The 22,137-nt window shown below is 47.1% G+C and overlaps 1 protein-coding gene across 4 annotated transcripts in view; it reads right to left on the bottom strand.

Annotated features, from left to right (window-relative positions):
• Window positions 1-22,137, bottom strand: part of LOC139229845 (probable G-protein coupled receptor 139) — a 138,237-nt gene that overhangs the window by 36,950 nt on the left and 79,150 nt on the right. The window contains exon 4 of one of the 4 annotated variants that reach the window (XR_011587832.1): window positions 19,894-21,001. The exons of the other annotated variants lie outside the window; for them this stretch is intronic. The gene's annotated coding sequence lies outside the window, so the exon portion shown is untranslated. Of the gene's footprint in view, window positions 1-19,893; window positions 21,002-22,137 lie in introns of those variants that run through there. 4 annotated transcript variants of the gene reach the window in all.

Here is a 22,137-nt window from a genome sequence, read left to right as displayed (position 1 = left end):
TCCGAAATGGAAAAGAAGTTCAAGACTTACTAGAGGCCATACAATTACCTCAGGAAATGTCCATTCTGAAGTGTAAGGCCCATACCAAGGAAAATACCACGGAAGCACAGGGAAATGCCCTAGCCGACCAGGCAGCTAGAGATGCCGCCTCACAGGGCGCTCCCCCAGAAGAACCAACACAGATGTGCAGATTGAAAGCACTCAGGACTCTGACACGAGACCTTCAAACAATGCAAGGCGAGTGCTCCTGAGAGGGAAAATGGACATGGATTGAGGCAAGAATTAAGCTATGCGAAGATGGTGTCTGGAGACAAAGAGTTACCGACAAGCCAGTCGCGCCACAAGCGCTTATGCTTTTTTAAACCAACAGATCCACTCGTGGGGACACTTGGCCTCACAATAGATGCCGGCACGATTCCAGAAAGGTTGGTGGGGTCGGGGATTTAAAAATCACACCCAGCTGTTAGCAGACCGCTGTGTGGTCTGCCAGAAAAATAATTCTGGACCTATCACGGTAATGCCCCAACTGAGGCCCCCTGCCCCTGTCGGACCATTCCAGCATCTGCAGGTCAATTATATATCTCTCCCTCCATGCCAAGGATATACTAACATTCTTGTCATGGTCGAAAGATTCTCTCGATGGGTAGAAACTGTCCCAACTAAAAGAGCCACAGCCAATCACACTGCAAAGGTCTTCTGTAAGGATTACATTCCTCGATGGGGAGTCCCGAGTAGCATTGACTCAGATCAGGGAATCCACTGTCTGCCAAGAAGTCTGTAGGTTACTGAACATTACGTGGGATTTACACTGTCCTTATCACCTACAATCATCAGGACAAGTAGAGCGAATGAATCGAACTCTAAAACAACGGCTTGCCAAATATCACCAAGCAGGAACACCATGGCCCCAGGCACTACCAATAGTGCTATGTAGCATTAGGGCAACCCCAAACAGAACTACAGGTCTCAGCCCATTTGAAATTATAACAGGAAGACCCATGTCGCTGCCAGGAACTATCGATTTACGGAAAGCTGATGTTCACTTAATGAGTGACACTTTGTTATCATACTGTCAGAACCTAACCAATGCTATTAGTTCTGTTTCCCGACAGGTATCGGCAGCTTGGGGTAATCCACCCGAAGGAGGACACGACATCATCCCAGGAGTCTGGGTTTATGTGAAAAAGTTGCATAAAGAACCTTTGGGTGCCAAGTGGGAGGGACCTTACCAAGTGTTATTGACCACCCAGGCAGCTGTTAAAGTCCAAGGAAAGAAAGCCTGGATCCACGCCTCACACGTTAAACGAGCACCCGTAACTGAAGCTGAAACCTGATAAGGACAATTACTTTTTGCCAAAATGTATAAATTTACTGTACTACTGACTGTAGGTATTCTCGGCATTTGCCTACTTCTTACTAGCCGACCCTCTGCACCAAAGAGAAATCGTAGAGTATCCAGGGAATTATATGGAAATACTTTTTTACATATGTCATACATTTATGCCAAACAAGGTAACATTTCCAGTTGTTGGGTGTGTGTGCATATTCCTATTCACTCAAAGGGAGGGATTCCCTTGAGGCCAATTCCCTTGAATATCTCAGAAATGGCTGAGTGGATAATTAATCAAAACAAAACAGGCAATGCGTTTCAGGATATGGAAAACTGGGCACCTAAATAGAAGTCAGCAGGTTACAATCTGACTTCCTTTGAATGGGGGTACCAACCGTGCTACAATAATTCCAAACGGCCCCCATTTTTTGTTATCACTAATACAATGGGGGTAGGAAGACTGGGGGAATCGGTCTGTCTGATTAGAAACATGAAGGGAGGCCAAAATATGGGGTATAGTAACTGCTCCCGGAATTATAATATAATCAAGCGACGGAACCGTCTAAACTGGGCTGATGTGGGAGTTCTTAACGTAACGGGGATTCTGACTAAAACAGATGGAAAAGCCTGGACAGGTCCCGGAGTGTTGCTGACAAAGAAACAGCTAACATTCATTGCCTATAATGGCACCTATTGAGTGTGTGGCCACAAGGCCTACCCTTGGCTGCCCCAGAATTGGACGGGATCCTGCTAGTTAGCCTACATTGTGCCATATATGTATCATATAAAGTCCCTGTCAGAACATTTACGCCATCCTAAGAGAACTATCACAGAAACAGAGAGGTTCTTTGCCATTCTGCTCCCAGGGTATGGGACCGCCAAACTGGTAAGGGAATCCATTAACGTGGCATCCGCTGTGGAACGGGTAGCCAATAATACCTCAGAGGCCCTAGTTAAAATCAATGCAGAAATGGTCGCAATCCGCACAGTAGCCCTACAGAATAGAATGGCCCTTGACTACATCCTGGCTGAAAAGGGAGGTACTTGCATCCTACTTGGAACTGAGTGTTGTACATATATCCCAGATAGCTCTGAAGAAATTACCCATTTCGCAGAGCATATCCAAAAGGAGGTAGAAAAACTTAAGCAACCTCCATCATTCACTTTGTGGAGTGGGGCCACTGAATGGCTCGGTTCAATAGGAACTTCATTGGTAGAAGGTTTAATTCTATTCGTTACAATTATTTTACTTTTATATTGTTTGTTTATGTTGATTAAATGTTGTTGCAACCAGGCGGCTGTAGCTGCTGTCCCGCAGGTGAGATGCCTAGCAGGTCCCAGCAGACCATCTGTACGTGGCACAGAGGTATGTTATGTTTAAGGGAAGGTTGTTTACTGGTTGAATTAAGATATTGATTTGGATTAAATTGGAATGAGGTTAATTAACCTAATAAAACCAGACTTCCATTGTGGCCACGATGGAATTCGGGTTGGTGTAAATTTGTGTGGAAGCTACTAGTCCGGACATGTGGCAAAACACATCAACAAATTTTAGGAGGCAATTCTAAATTATTTTGTAGAATGTTTAGCCAGTGATACCTGATGTTTTTTGATTCAGATTTTGAAAGAATCAAAGGGGGGATTGATAGAGAATACAAGCAAGTTGTTAAGCTGGAAGGAAACACAGATAGCAATTGGTTGTGTACGTGTGAGACACCACAATACCTGAATAAACAATCACATTTGACATCTCAGGACTTTGGGCTGAGAGCCAACCATGGGTTAACAACACATACTGTTAAATCGATTGAGCCAATAAGGTCAAAGGGGGTGAGCTTACTATTGTAAATTGATCCAGGTATAAGTACTGCCATTTTTTGCCATGTGCTCCAGTTTAACAAAGACCTGGCAATCAACCAGAAGCTTGTTCGCTGCTGCTGGGATAAAGTTACTTTAAATCTACAACCGGATTTTGCATCTCATTGAAAATTAAGAGATCTAACACTAGTCCAGGCAACATTCTTGTAAATCTTCTCTGTACCCTTTCCAGTGCAATCACATCTTTCCTGTAATGTGGTGACCAGAACTGCACACAGTACTCCAGCTGCGGCCTAACCAGTGTTTTATACAGCTCAAGCATAACCTCCTTGCTCTTGTATTTCATGCCTCGACTAATAAAGTCACGTATTCCATATGCCTTCTTAACCACCTTATCCACCTGGCCTGCTACCTTCAGGGATCTGTGGACCTGCACTCCAAAGCCCCTTTGTTCCTCTTCACTTTTCAGTGTCGTACCATTTAATGTGTATTCCCTTGCCTTGTTTTAAGTCACGGTATTTCGTCGTCACCATCGGCCTAATTATTACTGCTAAAGCTATGCAGATGTTTAACTAGTCACTAAAGGTGTCTTTTTTAATTCATCCGGTTCATTTTGTATACGTTGTGTTTTTAACTAATCGAACTGCAATCAGTTATAATGTCGTATTCCCCATCTCACATTAAAGGAATCAACAAGAGGAATTTAAAAATTATCGTTGTGTTGCTTCTTCGCTAAGACAATCTGACTTCTCTCTTCTCTTAGGCATCTCTTGGGGTCGAGGATGACTTGCTTCCACACTAACATGAGTTCACAGGTGACTGATGTGACCAATGCAGGACCTACAGATGCTGTCACAGATGGGGCAGGTGGTGGCTGGAGGAACAAGAGGGTGGGGTGCTTGGGTTGCCGTGCGCTCCTTCTGCTGTTTACGCTTGTCTTCCACATGCTCCTGGCGAACAGACTCGAGGTGTTCGTCGCCTTCCCGGATGCTTCTCCTCTACTTTGAGCAGTCAGGGGCCAGGGTTTCCCAAGAGTCGGTGGGGATGTTACATTTTTTCCAAGGGGGCTTGGATGATGTGAAATCTGTTTGGGTAGAGCTGCGGAATACCAAAGGGCAGAAAATGCTAGTGGGAGTTGTGTACAGATCACCAAACAGTAGTAGTAAGGTTGGGGATGGCATCAAAGAAGAAAATAGGGATGCATGCAATAAAGGTATAGCAGTTATTATGGGTGACTTTAATCTACATATAGATTGGGTTAACCAAGTTGGTAGCAATGCGGTGGAGGAGGATTTCCTGGAATGCATTAAGGATGGCTTTCTAGACAAGTATGTCGAGGAACCAACTCGAGAGCTGGCCATCTTAGACTGGGTGTTGTGTAATTACAGAGGACTAATTAGCAATCATGTTGTGCGAGGCCCCCTGAGGAAGAGTGACCATAATATGGTAGAATTCTTTATTAAGATGGAGAGTGACAGTGTTAATTCAGAGACTAGGGTCCTGAACTTAAGGAAAGGTAACTTCGATGGTATGAGATGTGAATTGGCTAGGATAGACTGGCAAATGATACTTAAAGGGTTGATAGTGGATAGGCAATGGCAGACATTTATAGATTACATGGATGAACTTCAACAATTGTACATCGCTGTCTCGAGTAAAAATAAAAAGGGGAAGGTAGCTCAACCATGACTAACAAGGGAAATTAAGGATAGTGTTAAATCCAAGGAAGAGGCATATAAATTGACAAGAAAAAGCAGCAAACCTCAGGACTGGGAGAAATTTAGAATTCAGCAGAGGAGGACAAAGGGTCTAATTAGGAGGGGGAAAATAAAGTATGAGAGGAACCTTGCAGAGAACATAAAAACTGACTGCAAAACTCCTATAGATATGTGAAGAGAAATCGATTAATGGAAGACCAATGTAAGTCCTTTGCAGACAGAATCAGGTGAATTTATAATGGGGAAGAAAGAAATGGCTGATCAATTGAACAAATACTTTGGATCTGTCTGCACTAAGGAAGACACAAAAACTGAAGGAAATCCTTATTAGTCAGGAAATTGTGTTTGGGAAATTGATGGGATTGAAGGCCGATAAATCTCCAGGGCCTGATAGGCTGCATCCCCGAGTACTTAAGGAAGTGGCTCTAGAAATAGTGGATGCATTGGTGATCATTTTCCAACATTCTATTGACTCTGGATCAATTCCTATGGACTGGAGGGTAGTTAATGTAACACCACTTTTTTAAAAAGGAGGGAGAGAGAAAATGGGGAATTATAGACCGGTTAGCCTGACATTGGTGGTGGGGAAAATGTTGGAATCAATTATTCAAGATGAAATAGCAGCGCATTTAAAAGCAGTGACAGGATCGGTCCAACTCAGCATAGATTTATGAAAGGGAAATCATGCTTGACAAATCTTCGAGAATTTTTTGAGGATGTAACCAGTAGAGTGGACAAGGGAGAACCAGTGGATGTGGTGTATTTGGACTTTCAAAAGGTTTTTGGTAAGGTCCCACACAAGAGATTAGTGTGCAAAATTAAAGCACATGGTATTGGTGGTAATGTATTGATGTGTATAGAGAACTGGTTGGCAGACAGGAAGCAGAGAGTCGGAATAAACGAGTCCTTTTCAGAATGGCAGGCAGTGACCAGTGGGGTGCCACAGGGTTCAGTGCTGGGACTCCAGCTATTTACAATATACATCAATGATTTTGATGAAGGAATTGAATGTAATATCTCCGAGTTTGCAGATAACACGAAGCTGGGTGGCAGTGTGAGCTGTGAGCAGGATGCTAATAAACTGCCGGGTGACTTGGACAGGTTAGGTGAATGGGCAAATGCATGGCAGATGCAGTATAATGTGGACAAATGTGAGGTTATCCACTTTGGTGGCAAAAACAGGAAGACAAAATATTATCTGAATGGTGACAGATTAGGAAAAGGGGAGGTGCAAAGCGACCTGGGTGTCATTGTACATCAGTCATTGAAGTTTGGCATGTAGGTACAGCAGGCGGTGAAGAAGGCAAATGGCATGTTGGCCTTCATAGCTAGTGGAGTTGAGTATAGGAGCAGGGAGGTCTTACTGCAGTTGTACAGGGCCTTGGTGAGGCCACACTTGGAATATTGTGTTCAGTTTTGGTCTCCTAATCTGAGGAAGGACGTTCTTGCTATTGAGGGAGTGCAGCAAACATTCACCAGATTAATTCCCGGGATGGCAGAACAGACATATGAGGAGAAACTGGATCAACTTGGCTTGTATCCACTGGAGTTTAGAAGAATGAGAGGAGATCATAGATCTCATAGAAATATGTAAAATTCTGACGGGATTGGACAGGTTTGAGGCAGGAAGAATGTTCCCATTCCTGGGGAGTTCCAGAACCAGGGGTCACAGTCTAAAAATAAGGGGTAAGCCATTTAAGACCGAGATGAGGAGAAACTTCTTCACTCAGAGAGTGGTCAACCTGTGGAATTCTTTGCAGAAAGTTGTTGAGGCCAGTTCGTTAGATATATTCAAAACGGAGTTAGGTATGGCCCTAACAGCCAAAGGGATCAAGGGGTATGGAGAAAAAGTAGGAAAGGGGTACTGAAGTTGAATGATCAGCCATGATCTTAATGAATTGCGGTGTAGGCTCGAAGAGCCGAATGACCTGATCCTGCACCGAATTTCTATGTTCCTATGTTTCTGTTGTGTATGGAGAAAGAGTCAGACTGAACACTGTGAGCTCAAAGTAATGTGTGACCTTAGTCTTTTACTGCAGGTGCTTCTCCAACCTGTGAAGCCTTCTTAAGTACCCTTGGGACTCCGGGGAATGCGCCCTCTAGTGGCTATACAGAGTAAATACAAGTCCACATATATAACAACATCCCCCCACCACCCCTCCCCAAAGTCAATAGTGTAACTATTTACAATGTGAGTTGAACTGGGGCCCTTCTTGCCCTGGTTGATCGGTTCGGTGTGAAAGCTGGTGTTGTTGAATCATTTCTTGGGCCCTCACTGGGCTGCTGTGCAGCTGGCTTTGCTGGGCTGCCTGGTGTGTTGGGCCCTGCAGGGCTGCTGTAGATGATCGATTCTGCTTCGTGGTTAACCGTGGTGCCGGTTGCCACTGGTGTGTATGTTGGGGAATCAAAAAAGATGGGGTCCAAGATGCTCAGGATAGTCCGTAAATCTGAGGTTGATTTGGTCCAAGTACTTCTGGTGAATGAGTCCATTTGAAAGTTTGACCCGAAACACCCTGCTCCCCTCTTTGGCCACGACAGTGCCGGGAAGCCACTTGGGACCTTGTCCATAATTTAATACAAATACAGGATCATTGACTTCAATCTCGCGTGACACATTTGCGCTATCATGGTATGCACTTTGTTGAAGCCGCCTGCTCTCTACCTGTTCATGTAGATCGTAAAAATAAAAAAGGGAAGGTGGCTCAACCGTGGCTATCAAGGGAAATCAGGGATAGTATTAAAGCCAAGGAAGTGGCATACAAATTGGCCAGAAATAGCAGTGAATCTGGGGACTGGGAGAAATTTAGAACTCAGCAGAGGAGGACAAAGGGTTTGATTAGGGCTGGGAAAATAGAGTACGAGAGGAAACTTGCAGGGAACATTAAGATGGACTGCAAAAGTTTCTATAGATATGTAAAGAGAAAAAGGTTAGTAAAGACAAACGTAGGTCCCCTGCAGTCAGAATCAGGGGAAGTCATAATGGGGAACAAAGAAATGGCAGACCAATTGAACAAGTACTTTGGTTCGGTATTCACTAAGGAGGACACAAACAACCTTCCGGATATAAAAGGGGTCAGAGGGTCTAGTAAGAAAGAGGAACTGAGGGAAATCCTTATTAGTCGGGAAATTGTGATGGGGAAATTGATGGGATTGAAGGCCGATAAATCCCCAGGGCCTGATGGACTGCATCCCAGAGTACTTAAGGAGGTGGCCTTGGAAATGGCGGATGCATTGACAGTCATTTTCCAACATTCCAAAGACTCTGGATCAGTTCCTATTGAGTGGAGGGTAGCCAATGTAACCCCACTTTTTAAAAAAGGAGGGAGAGAGAAAACAGGGAATTATAGACCGGTCAGCCTGACATCAGTCGTGGGTAAAATGATGGAATCAATTATTAAGGATGTCATCGCAGCGCATTTGGAAAGAGGTGACATGATTGGTCCAAGTCAGCATGGATTTGTGAAAGGGAAATCATGCTTGACAAATCTTCTGGATTTTTTTGAGGATGTTTCCAGTCGAGTGGACAAGGGAGAACCAGTTGATGTGGTATATTTGGACTTTCAGAAGGTTTTCGACAAGGTCCCATACAAGAGATTAATGTGCAAAGTTAAAGCACATGGGATTGGGGGTAGTGTGCTGACATGGATTGAGAACTGGTTGTCAGATAGGAAGCAAAGAGTAGGAGTAAATTGGTACTTTTCAGAATGGCAGGCAGTGACTAGTGGGGTACTGCAAGGTTCTGTGCTGGGGCCCCAGCTGTTTACATTCTACATTAATGATTTGGACGAGGGGATTAAATGTAGTATCTCCAAATTTGTGGATGACACTAAGTTGGGTGGCAGTGTGAGCTGCGAGGAGGATGCTATGAGGCTGCAGAGTGACTTGGATAGGTTAAGTGAGTGGGCAAATGCATGGCAGATGAAGTATAATGTGGATAAATGTGAGGTTATCCACTTTGGTGGTAAAAACAGAGAGACAGACTATTATCTGAATGGTGACAGATTAGGAAAAGGGGAGGTGCAATGAAACCTGGGTGTCATGGTACATCAGTCATTGAAGGTTGGCATGCAGGTACAGCAGGCAGTTAAGAAAGCAAATGGCATGTTGGCCTTCATAGCGAGGGGATTTGAGTACAGGGGCAGGGAGGTGTTGCTACAGTTGTACAGGGCCTTGGTGAGGCCACACCTGGAGTATTGTGTACAGTTTTGGTCTCCTAACTTGAGGAAGGACATTCTTGCTATTGAGGGAGTGCAGCGAAGGTTCACCAGACTGATTCCCGGGATGACGGGACAGACATATAAAGAAAGACTGGATCAACTGGGCTTGTATTCACTGGAGTTCAGAAGAATGAGAGGGGATCACATAGAATCGTTTAAAATTCTGACGGGTTTAGACAGGTTAGATGCAGGAAGAATGTTCCCAATGTTGGGGAAGTCCAGAACCAGGGGTCACAGTCTAAGGATAAGGGTTAAGCCATTTAGGACCGAGATGAGGAGAAACTTCTTCACCCAGAGAGTGGTGAACCTGTGGAATTCTCTACCACAGAAAGTTGTTGAGGCCAATTCACTAAATATATTCAAAAAGGAGTTAGATGTAGTCCTTACTACTAGGGGGATCAAGGGGTATGGCGGGAAAGCAGGAATGGGGTACTGAGGTTGCATGTTCAGCCATGAACTAATTGAATGGCGGTGCAGGCTCGAAGGGCCGAATGGCCTACTCCTGCACCTATTTTCTATGTTTCTATGTTTCTATGTTTCTATCAGGGTGAACTAACGAGAGCCTTGTCTTAAGTGCTCTTTTCATGAGCAGTTCAGCAGGTGGGATCCCAGTGAGTGAGTGGGGTCTCATGCGGTAGCTAAGCATAGCTAGGGATAGGCGAGCCTGCAGTGAGCCTGAAGTTACCCTCTTCAAGCCTTGCTTGATGGTTTGCGTTAGCCTGACCATTGGACACTGGTTTAAAACGGGGCAGATGTGACATGTTTGATCCCGTTACGGGTCATGAACTCTTTGAACTCAGCACTGGTAAAACATGGCCCGTTGTCGCTCACCGGGACATCAGGTAAGTCATGAGTGGCAAACATGGCCTGCAGGCTTTCAGTAGTGGCAGCGGACGTGCTACTCGACATTATCTGACATTCAATCCACTTAGAGTACGCGTCCACAACCACAAGGAACATTTTACTCAAGACCATAAGGAACATTTAACCCAACAACGGGCCTGCATAGTCGACGTGTACCCTTGACCACAGTTTGGAGGGGCAAGACCAGAAACTTAGCGGAGCCTCCCTAGGTACATTGCTTAACTGCGAGCATGTATTACATCTGTGAACGCAGGACTCTAAGTCCGCATCGATACCAGGCCACCACATGTGGGATCTGGCTATCGCTTTCATCATTACGATGCCTTGGTGGGTACTGTGGAAGTCATTGATGAAGGTGTCTCTGCACTTCTTGGTGACCACTACTTGATTGCCCCACAGAAGGCAGTCTGCCTGTGTCGGCATTTCATCTTTGCGCCGCTGAAACGGCTTGATCTCTTCCTGCATTTCCACTGGGACACTGGACCAGCTCCCGTGAAGCACACAGCTTTTGACTAGAGATAATAAGGGGTCCTGGCTTCTCCAGGTTTTGATCTGCCGGGCAGTGACGGGTGATTGCTCACTCACAAAAGCTTCCTTAACCATGGCTAGATCTGCGGGCTGTGCCTTTTTCACTCCCGTGGTGGGCAATGGCAGCCTACTGAGAGAATTGGCGCAGTTTTCTGTGCCTGGCCTGTGGCGGATGGCATAGTTGTATACGGACAATGGGAGCGCCATCTCTGGATGCGGGCCGATGCATTGGTATTTATCCCTTTACTCTCGGAAGACACGGGTATAAGTGGCTTATGGTCAATTTCAAATTCGAATTTTAGCCCAACAGGTATTGATGCATTTTCTTTACGCCATAGACACACGCTAACGCTTCTTTTTCAATCTCTCGGCCTTAGACAGACTCCTGGATGCATAAGCAACCGGTTGCAGTTTCCAGAAATCATTAGCTTGTTGCAATACACACCCGACGCCATATGATGACTCATCACATGCTAGTACCAAATGCTGACATGGATCATACAACACACGCAATTTGTTTGTGCATAACAATTTTCTCGCTTTTACAAAGGCATTTTCTTGGCTTTTGCCCCAAACCCATTCGCCCCTTTTTCGTAGTAAGACATGTAGTGGTTCTAGCAGGGTGCTGAGACCCAGTAAGAAATTACCAAAGTCATTCAAGAGTCCCAGAAACGACTGCAGCTCCGTCACGTTCTGTGGCCTCGTTGCATTCTCGATTGCCTCCGTCTTCGCGTTGGTGGGCCTGATGCTATCCGCCGCAATCATCCTTCCCAGAACTCCACTTCAGGCACCAGGAAAACGCACTTCGAGCGTTTTAACCTGAGCCCCACGCGGTTCAGTCGACTAAGAACCTCCTCCAGATTCTGCAGGTGCTCGACTGTGTTCCAACCTGTGACCAAGATGTCGTCCTGGATGTCCACGGTGTGCGGGACTGACTTCAGTAAACTTTCCATGTTTCACTGGAATATCACCACCGCTGATTGGATTCCAAACGGGCATCTGTTATAAACAAAAAGACCTTTGTGCGTGTTGATGCAGGTGAGGGCCTTCGAAGTTTCCTCCAGTTCCTGCGTCATGTAGGCTGAAGTCAGATCCAGCTTCATGAATGTCTTTCCTCCCGCCAACGTTGCAAAGAGGTCATCGGCTTTTGGTAGTGGGTATTGGTCCTGCGGAGAGAAACGATTGATAGCTGCTTTGTAATCGCCACAGATTCTGACGGTGCCGTCTCCTTTGAGGACTGGGACAATAGGACTGGCCCACTCGCTGAACTCGATTGGTGCAATGATGCCCTCTCTTTGTAGCCGGTCTAGCTCGATCTCTACCCCTTCTCTCATCATGTACATTACTGCTCTCACCTTGTGATGGATGGGTCGCGCCCCCGGAATTAGGTGGATTTGCACTTTTGCACCTTGGAATTTTCTGATGCCTGGTTCGAACAGCGAAGGAAATTTGTTTAAGACCTGGGCACACGAAGTGTCGTCAGCGGGCGATAACGCTCGGATGTCGTCCCAGTTCCAGCGTATCTTTCCCAGCCAGCTCCTGCCGAGCAGCGTGGGACCATCGCCCGGGACCACCCAGAGTGGTAGCTTGTGCACCGCTCCATCGTAGGAGACCTTTACGGTAGCACTGCCGATTACAGGAATCAGTTCTTTCGTGTAAGTTCTTAGTTTCGTGCGAATTGGAGTTAAGACTGGCCTTGAAGCCTTGTTGCACCACAACCTTTCGAAAGTCTTTTTGCCCATGATGGACTGGGTTGCTCCCGTGTCCAGCTCCATTGACACCGGGAGTCCATTTAGTTCAACATTCAGCATTATTGGGGGACAATTTGTGGTGAATGTGTGTACCCCATGTACCTCTGCCTCCTCTATCTGAGGCTCTTTTCATCGTGATCCTCCTCTGCAACATGGTGATTTGCAGGTTTAACAGGCTTAGCAGCTCACCTGCACACTCGTTGGTGGTGTCCCATTGTTCCACAGCCCTTGCAAACATATCCTTTGAATCAGCATGAATGGAAATGATGATCACCCCCTGCAGCGCCAACAAGGTGTTAATGGCCTTGCATTCATCACCTTTGATGGTGGACTCTGAGACATCTGCGGACGTGCAGCTGGAGGTATGTGTGACCTGCCCTGTATGTTCCGATTCAAAAACAACATCATTTTGTTCACGGTACTTGTAGCAGCACTTGTGTGCTGAGAGATTTGCTTCGTATTGTCATTGGTAGCTATGAACGCCTGGACTATCGCTATGGCCTTACTCAAGGTTAGGGTCTCTACAGTCAAAGGTGTGCGAAGTATGGTTTTGTGGCCAATGCCAAGTGCGAAAAAGTATCTGAGCATGTGCTCCAAATGTCATTCAAATTCGCAATGTCCTGCAAGGCGTCTTAGCTCGGCGACATAACTCGCCACTTCCTGGCCTTCAGACCTTTTGTCGGTGTAAAACCGATACCTCACCATCAAAACGCTTTTCTTCGGGTTCAAATGCTCTTGGACAAGTGTGCACAAATCGTCGTACGATTTCTCCGTGGGTTTCGCTGGAGTGAGCAGATTCTTCATGAGGCCATACGTTGGTGCCCCACAGACAGTGAGGAGGCTCGCCCTTCGTTTGGCAGCGCTCTCTTCCCCATCTAGCTCGTTGGCCATGAAGCATTGGTCGAGTCGCTCCACAAAAGTTTCCCAATCATCTCCCTCCGAAAATTTCTCCAGGATGCCCACTGTTCTCTGCATCTTTGGGTTCGCTATCTGTATCTCATCGCCAGTTGTGTATGGAGAAAGAGTCAGACTGAACACTGTGAGCTCAAAGTAAAGTGTGACCTTAGTCTTTTATTGCAGGTCTCCAGAGTGCCTCTCCAACCTGTGAAGCCTGCTTAAGTACCTGTGCTCCCAAGGGATTATGGGATCCCTTGGGACTCTGGGGGATGAGCCCTCTGATGGCCGTACAGAGTAAATTCAAGTCCACATATATAACAGTTTCTATGTTTCTATGTGTCCTTGAAGCATTTTCTCTGCCCTTCTGGGACTTGCTTGCCGTGTGGGAGCTCTGAGTAGAGTGCTTGGTTCTGGAGTCTAGTATCAGGCATGCGGACAATGTGGCCCACCCATCGGAGTTGGTCGAGCATGGTCAATGCTTCGATGCTGGGGATATTGGCCTGACGTTGGTGGGCCTATCCTGCCAATGGATTTGCAGGATTTGCGGAGGCAGCGTTGGTGGTACTTCTCCAGTGCTTTGAGGTGCCTGCTGTACATAGTCCATGTCTCTGAAGCATATAGGAGGGTGGATATCACAACTACTCTGTAGACCATGAGCTTGGTGCCGGGTTTGAGGTCCTGATCTTCGAATACTCTCTTCCTCAGGTGACCGAAGGCTGTACTGGCACACTGAAGGCAGTGTTGGACTTCGTCATCAATATCTGTCCTTGCAGATAGTCGGCACCCGAGGTATGGAAAATGGTCCACATTGTCCAAGACCTCGACATGGATCTTGATAATCAGGGAGCAGTACTGTGTGGTGGGAGGAGGTTCGTAAAGGACCTGTATCTTACTGATGTTTAATGTGAGGCCCAGACTCTCGTACGCTTCAGTGAAGGTATCAACGATGGTTTGGAGTTCAGACTCTGAGTGTGCACAAACGCAAACATCTTCCGACTTACATCATCGATCGAATTAATAAAATTGGGAAAGTATGCTGGATGATCTTTCTCTCTCCTTCACTGCGTTTATTTTTTCTGTTTTGATTTAAAGAGTAAAAGAAAGAATTGCATTTATATAGCGCCTTTCACGACCACCAGACGTCCCAAAGCGCTTTGCAGCCAATGAAGTACTTTTGATGTGTAGTTACTGTTGCAATGTGGGAAATGCGGCAGCCACCTTTTGCACAGCAAGCTCCCACTAACAGCAATGACCCAGATCATATGTTTTTTTGTTATGTTGATTGAGGGATAAATATTTGCCAGGACACCAAGGATAACTCCCCTGCTCTTCCTCCAAATAGTGCCATGGGATTGTTTACGCCTACTTGAGAGCAGACGAGGCCTTAGTTTAACCTCTCATCCGAAGGACAGCACCTCCGACAGTGCAGCGCTCCCTCAGTACTGCCCCTCCAACAGTGCGGCGCTCCCTCAGTACTGCTCCTCCGACAGTGCAGCGCTCCCTCAGTACTGCACCTCCAACAGTGTATTGCTCCCGCAGTACTGCCCCTCCGACAGTGCAGCGCTCCCTTAGTACTGCCCCTCCGACAGTGCGGCACTCCCTCAGTACTGCCCCTCCAACAGTGCGGAGCTCCCTCAGTACTGCTCCTCCGACAGTGCAGCGCTCCCTCAGTACTGCCCCTCTGACAGTGCAGTGCTCCCTCAGTACTGCCCCTCCAATAGTGAAGCGCTCCTTCAGTATTGCCCCTCAGTCAGTGCGGCGTTCCCTCAGTACTGCCCTTCCCACAGTGCGGTGCTCCCTCAGTACTGTCCCTCCGACAGTGCGGCGCTCCCTCAGTACTGACCCTCTGACAGTGCGGCGCTCCCTCAGTACTGCCCCTCCGACAGTGCAGCGCTCCCTCAGCACTGCACTTGGAGAGTCAGCCTAGATTTAGGTGCTCAAGTTGCTGGAGTGGGACATGAAGCCACAACCTTCTGTCTCAGTGGCGAGTGTGTTACCCACTGAGCCAGTAAAGGGGAGGGATGTTGTGAAGCGTTGGAGCGATCGCTGTGTTGCCGCAACCAACATTTTTTTTACCCAAAGAAGCCAATTTGGCGCTGGGGCCGGCGTAAAGAAATCGATAATTAGAATTGACCGGATTAAACCCAGCTCGGGCAGATTTACTCCCCATTCTCCATGGTTCCACATTCTACCCAACGGAAACTAGAGGTGATCCAAACCTCGGCTGCCCCGTGTCCTAACTCGCACCAAGTCCCACTCACCCATCACCCCCTGTGCTCGCTGGCCTACATCGTCTCCCGGTAAAGCAACACCTCGATTTCAAAATTCTCATCCTTGTTTTCAAATCCCTCCATGGCCCCTTGCCCCTCTCTATCTCTGTAATCTCCTCCAGCCCCACAACCCCCCGAGATGTCTGCACTCCTCTAATTCTGCCCCCCTGAGCATCCCTGATTATAATCGCTCAACCATTGGTGGCCGTGCCTTCTGCTGCCTCGGCCCCGAGCTCTGGAACTCCCTCCCTAAAACTCTCCACCTCTCTTTTCTCCTTCAAGACGTTCCTTAAAACCTGCCTCGTTGGCCAAGCTTTTGGTCACCTGCGCTAATTTCTACTTATGCGGCTCAGCGTCAAATGTTTTATAATAACTTTTATTTCTATAGTGCCTTTAATGTAGTAAAATGTCCCAAGGTGCTTCACAGCAGGGTTATAAGAAAAAACAGATAAATTTAAAATCGAGACACAAAAGAAGAAATGAAGGCAGATGACCAAAAGCTTTGGTTAAAGAGGTAGGTTTTAAGGAGCATCTTAAAGGAGGAAAGAGAGGTAGAGAGGTGGTGAGGTTTAGGGAGCGAGTTCCAGAGCTTGAGGCCTGCACAGCTGAAGGCACGGCCACCGATGGTTGAGCTGTTATAATGTGGGATGTTCAAGAGGTCAGAATTTGAGCAACGCAGATATCTCGAGGTTTGTGAGGCTGGACAAAATTACAGAGAAAGGGAGGAAGGCGAGGGCCATGGAGGGATTTGAACAAGAGGGTGAGAATTTTAGGGCTGGAGGAGGTTGCAGAGATAGGGAGGGGGCGAAGGGCCATGGAGGGATTTGAACAGGAGGATGAGAATTGTAGAGGCTGGAGGAGGTTACAGAGATAGGGAGGGGGCGAGGGGCCACACAGGGATTTGAACAGGAGGATGAGAATTGTAGCGACTGGAGGAGGTTACAGAGATAGGGAGGGGGCAAGGGCCATGGAGGGATTTGTAAACAAGGATGAGAATTTTGAAATCGAGGTGTTGCTTAACTGGGAGCCAATGTCGGTCAGTGAGCACAAGGGGTGATGGCTGATCGGGACTTGGTGCGAGTTAGGACATGGGACAGCTGAGATTTGGATTATCTCGTAACACTCCTGTGAAGCGCCTTGGGACGTTTCACTATGTTAAAGGCGCTATATAAATACAAGTTGTTGTTGTTGGGTCTCTGGTTCCACCTCTCCTCATTTGAGGATTGAAACAATTGCAGTCCACGAAACCACAACTACCTTTCAAAGACATTCTGTACGGTTTCAGTCCAACACAGTTACGTGACATCTGAACTGGTCCCGAGTGTATATTTGGACTCAGCCATCTCGCTTCAGTTCCTGCAATGTCCGACCAATGGAATCTTTCAGCAAACAAAGTCTAGTTTCTGCTACGTGCTTATCTGAATGCCGAAGCTCATAAAAATGGTCTCTCCGGTTGTGTGTGCGATGCGGTAAGTAACACCTTCTGAATGCTCTGCGTTATAAAAATAGGGGTGACAGGATAGCGAGGCTGAGTGTTTAATCCAGTCTCATATTTATTTATAAGAACATAAGACAGATTTAGGGGCAGGAGTAGGCCATTCGGCCCCTCGAGCCGCTCCGCCATTCAAGGAGATTATGGCTGATCTTCTACCTCAACATCTCTTCATACCCTTAATATTCAAAAATCTATCGATCTCTGTCTTGAATATACTCAACGACTGAGCCTCCATAGCTCTCTGGGTAGAGGATTCCAAAAATTCACCACCCACTTCGTGAAGAAATTTCTCCTCATCTCTGTCCTAAATGGCCGACACCTTATTTTTGTAAGGGGAGCTTTAGGGTGTGGGTTCGAATCTACACTCCTCTGGGGTTCTGTACGTGTGATTTATGAGGATGGGTGAGTAATGAGGCACCAGACACAGTGGGTAAGAGTACAAAACGGCTAATGTTGTTTATTTAGAATAGTAAACACCAAGATAGAGGGCATAGGAAGAGGTCATAAATAGCAGTAATGGCACAATCTCACTCAACAACACAAAAAAATCTCGCAACAGGGAAGGGGAAAATAAGAGGTTAAAACATACCACTCGCACACAACCACACCTCCCACTTCCACCCTTCTTACAAATTCCTATCCTAAATTGAGTCTGTGAGGGGGTTTGGACTATACTCACAATCCTACCAACTCCGGAGTTCTGGGGGCACTTATTTCAGCTTGGGGTCCCTCTGGGGTGGGTTTCACGTTGTTGGACGGTTCGGTTTTCCTCCTCGATGTTGCGTCGGTTTCTTCTCTTTGCCTCTCGGTTGGCTCCTAAGCAAAAAAGCTGCTGGAGTTAAGCACACCTTCCTCAGAGCGAGGGCCCTGTGAAAAGCTGACCCAACTCCCACAAGCTGACTCCAACAACCAAAAACTGACTCCAACTGCTAAAAGCTGACTCCAACTGCTCCAAAAGCTGACTCCAACTCCTTCCCCACCATGTGTTTTTGCAGTTTTCCTTGTAGTCAGTTCATCTTCACGCCAAAACTGCATTTGCCTCTCAGTATCTGCCTATCTGTGCCTGCTACTGCTCTTTGACTCCTACTCCGACTGTTTCAGCTGCTTCCCCCAATAGATGACTCCAACAGCAACCCCCCACCCCCACTGGTTCTGTAGGTCCTATATTTATATCCAATTTAGTTCTGGCCTTTTTGCGCTTAAACTCAGTTGGTGGTCCATTGTGTGAGTTTGGGCGGGGAGATAGCTTTGAATATTTAATCTGAAAATGTCACAGGTACAGGTAGGTGTGAGGACAGGGGTATTGTTTCAATGCACATTGGTGCCTCAACGTCTGCTGGTCCATTGTAACAGTCCTGGGAGTCAATCGGTTTGGGCCTCCCCTTTGATGGGCCATTAGGTAGATGATGGTCCACATTCATTAGGGGTAAGTCATATTTTCAAACTGGGCCGGGTAGTCCCCATTGGTTGAGGATTTAGAAACATAGAAACATAGGAAATAGGTGCAGGAGTAGTTCATTCAGCCCTTCGAGTCCTGCACCACCATTCAATGAGTTCATGGCTGAACATGCAACTTCAGTACCCCATTCCTGCTTTCTCGCCATACCCCTTGATCCCCCTAGTAGTAAGAACTACATCTAACTCCCTTTTGAATATATTTAGTGAATTGGCCTCAACAACTTTCTGTCGTAGAGAATTCCACAGTTCATCACTCTCTGGTGAAGAAGTTTCTCCTCATCTCGGTCCTAAATGGCTTACCCCTTATCCTTAGACTATGACCCCTGGTTCTGGACTTCCCCAACATTGGGAACATTCTTCCTGCATCTAACCTGTCTAAACTCGTCAGAAGTTTAAACGTTTCTATGAGATCCCCTCTCATTCTTCTGAACTCCAGTGAATACAATACCAGTTGATCCAGTCTTTCTTGATATGTCAGTCCCGCCATCCCGGGAATCAGTCTGGTGAACCTTCTCAGCACTCCCTCAATAGCAAGAATGTCCTTCCTCAAATTAGGAGACCAAAACTGTACACAATACTCCAGGTGTGGCCTCACCAAGGCCCTGTACATCTGCAGTAACACCTCCCTGCCCCTGTACTCAAATCCCCGCTTCAGGCCTGACTCGACCCCTGATTGGCCTGCCAGAATTCTCTTTTCCCCCATTGACCAGTGCCTCTCTCTTGCTTGTGAGCCAGACTCCACAATGTCTGTATCCGCCCACGCGTTTCCCAGCCTGCCTGGTCTGAGGATTTTACTTGGCCAAAAATTTTCATTTAAAATGTATAGGACGATCCCATGGTAGTTTTCTAGTTCTTAGGGTGTTCCAATAAAATGCGGCCATGGATTTTCGAACCTTACACTCTCCCCCATTAAAACATACTGTCTCAGGGTGTTTTCAAAATGTGAAGCAATACCTTTTCCCTCTCACAGTGCCAATCTTCCCCAAATCTTAACTAAACCCATGATAAAACATTAAAATACTCAAATGGTATTCATAATTTGGAATCAATACAATACTGAAAATGTAAAAATGCTTCTCAACCAATACCTTTCACCAAAATCATAATAGTACATAGTATCACACATCATAGTACTACAGATATGGAGGTATGGACCTCTTACAAGGTACAGACTTTTCTTTACAGTGCAAGACATTCAGCTCGTACAATCAGTCCCGTCATACTGCATAGACTTTGCTAGCCCTCCCTTCTCGTTTGGCCTTTGACTTGGCCTCCCGCATAGCTTTCTTAATTTTTAAACGATGGCCCTTTCTCCTAAGCTGGCAGAAGATCACCAGCAAATCGGCTATGATGATCAGCTGTGCCACCACCAGGGCGTGAGAGTGGATGCGGTCCCAGGCCGGGACCTCTACGTCCAACTCCCAATCCCACCAGGGCCTTGAATTTAAGTCAGCTATCTGGGCTCCCAATTTTACTGTTTTTTTTGTTGTCGGGTGAAATAATGTTTCTGGGATTTTTGTGCTGCTTTGAACAGATCTGTCAGGTGCTCTGGTAAAAATGGAATGTGGTATCCGAAATGTGCTACATAATTGTCCATGCCATAAATTATTGATGCCCCGGTGTTAAAACCGGTAAAAACATCATTCCAGATCCCTCTTCTGTGTCTTTTCGGTTTGACGTTGTCTTTGGGTTGTAGACGGTACAGCAAAGTGTTATTCAAATCGTCAAAATCGAGCTCGTTGAATGTCCTGAACATTCCTCGAAGGAAAGCCTGGTAGAGGCGTTCTGTCTCTTTTGGGCACCACTCAGGTAGGTGCACCTCGGTAAGGTTTAGGATGACAGAGGCCATTGCGTAGTGGACCCCCTGGTATAGCAGCTTGTCCGTGGGAACCAAAACCAAGCCGTTCTCTGGTCCCTGGATGGTGGTAGGGCATCTGTCCGTGTCAGTTGGTTCGGTTGGGGCTGTGGGCAGGGGATGTCTGGGGTGTGCGCTTAACTCGGTGGCGTGGATGGAGCTGGGGTGGCTTACTATGCATGCGACCACGCTCCAGTCCCATTCCACACCCTCCCCTTCATCCCGCCACTGTCTGGAGAACGCAATGGAGATGCCTGCCGGGCATATCTTCTCTGATCCCCACATGCACACACACACTCCTAACTCCGCCTCCCATCATTTATCCCAACACACACTCACTCCCACCTGGGTGCCCGTGATGGTCCGGTAGGTGCTGTTGTACAGTCTCTCCCAATCTGCTGTCGGGTTTCCCATGTCCTTGCTCGGCTTCCTGAGCCACCACCTCCTTCCCACCGGGATGTGCCCCTTACAGGTCAGGTGAACCCTCTTCCCAACCACTACCCTAACCAGGGATGCGGTTACCTCAATGCTGGGTCAGGAGACTGATGCTTCCCCATACGTGACCCCGGGGTGGCTGGAGTATCTAGTGGAATTGGATCCCAACCACCCTGGCCACCTTCCCCTGTGGGTATATATTGCGGTCCCCTCGACCCCTGGTGTCCCTTCTCCTGTGGTGACAGTCGGTGCCTGCCCCCCTGAGCATCCAAAAATAATGGCTTCTTCAGTCTCTCCCCGGTAGTCGATTCGCATTCTGATGTAGGTGCACAGGAGCAGGATTTTCCTCATCTCTGGTTCCTCTTCTGAAAGACAAAACCTCATTTGGTTCAAAAACCCTGAGACCCCTGGCTCATCGCTCCCCTATTTTCAACTCTGTCTACACTTCACAGTACCCCTGCACGGGTTTAAACTGTGTGTGCCTATCGGTCTGACCGCAGACCGCAATTTTACTGTGGAAGTCAAGGGGTTTCAACTCATAAACACTTGAAACAACAAACAAACCTTACACATAATAGGAAGTGAGAGAAAAAAAAGAAATCCAGGCTCCCTATCCAGAGTGTAAGGTTCGTAAATCCACGGCCGCATTTTATTGGAACATGCTAAGGACAAGAAAACTACCATGGGATCGTCCTTTACATTTTAAATGAACATTTTTGGCCAAGTAAAATCCTCAGACCAGGCAGGCTGGGAAACGTGTGGGCGGATACAGACATTGTGGAGTCTGGCTCACAAGCGAGACAGAGGCACTGGCCAATGGGGGAACAGTGCATTCTGGCAAGCTAATCAGGGGTCGAGTCAGGCCTGAAGCGGGGAAATCCTCAACCAATGGGGACTACCCGGCCCAGTTTGAAAATATGACTCACCCCTAATGAATGTGGACCATCATCTACCTAATGGCCCATCAAAGGGGAGGCCCAAACCGATTGACTCCCAGGACTGTTACAATGGACCAGCAGACGTTGAGGCACCAATGTGCACTGAAACAATACCCCTGGCCTCACACCTACCTGTACCTGTGACATCTTCAGATTAAATATTCAAAGCTATCTCCCCGCCCAAACATACACAATGGACCACCAACTGAGTTTGAGCGCGAAAAGGCCAGAACTAAATTGGATACAAAGTTAGGAGCCACAGAACCAGCAGTGGGAGTCAGCTTTTGGAGGCTGGAGTCAGCTTTTGCACTGAGTTGTAGAGTTGAGTTAAGAGGGTGGGAGTCAGCTTTTGGAGGCTGGAGTCAGCTTTTGCACTGAGTTGTAGAGTTGAGTTAAGAGGGTGGGAGTCAGCTTTTGGAGCAGTTGGAGTCAGCTTTTGGAGCAGTCGGAGTCAGCTTTTGGAGCAGTGGGAGTCAGCTTTTGGAGCAGTGGGAGTCAGCTTTTGGGAGTTGAGTCAGCCTTTCACAGGGCCCTTGCTCTGGGGAAGGTGTGCTTAACGCCAG

This window comes from Pristiophorus japonicus, chromosome 19 (assembly GCF_044704955.1).
Source record: "Pristiophorus japonicus isolate sPriJap1 chromosome 19, sPriJap1.hap1, whole genome shotgun sequence".
Lineage (NCBI taxonomy): Eukaryota > Metazoa > Chordata > Chondrichthyes > Pristiophoridae > Pristiophorus > Pristiophorus japonicus.
This window is presented reverse-complemented; position numbering and strand designations above follow the sequence as displayed.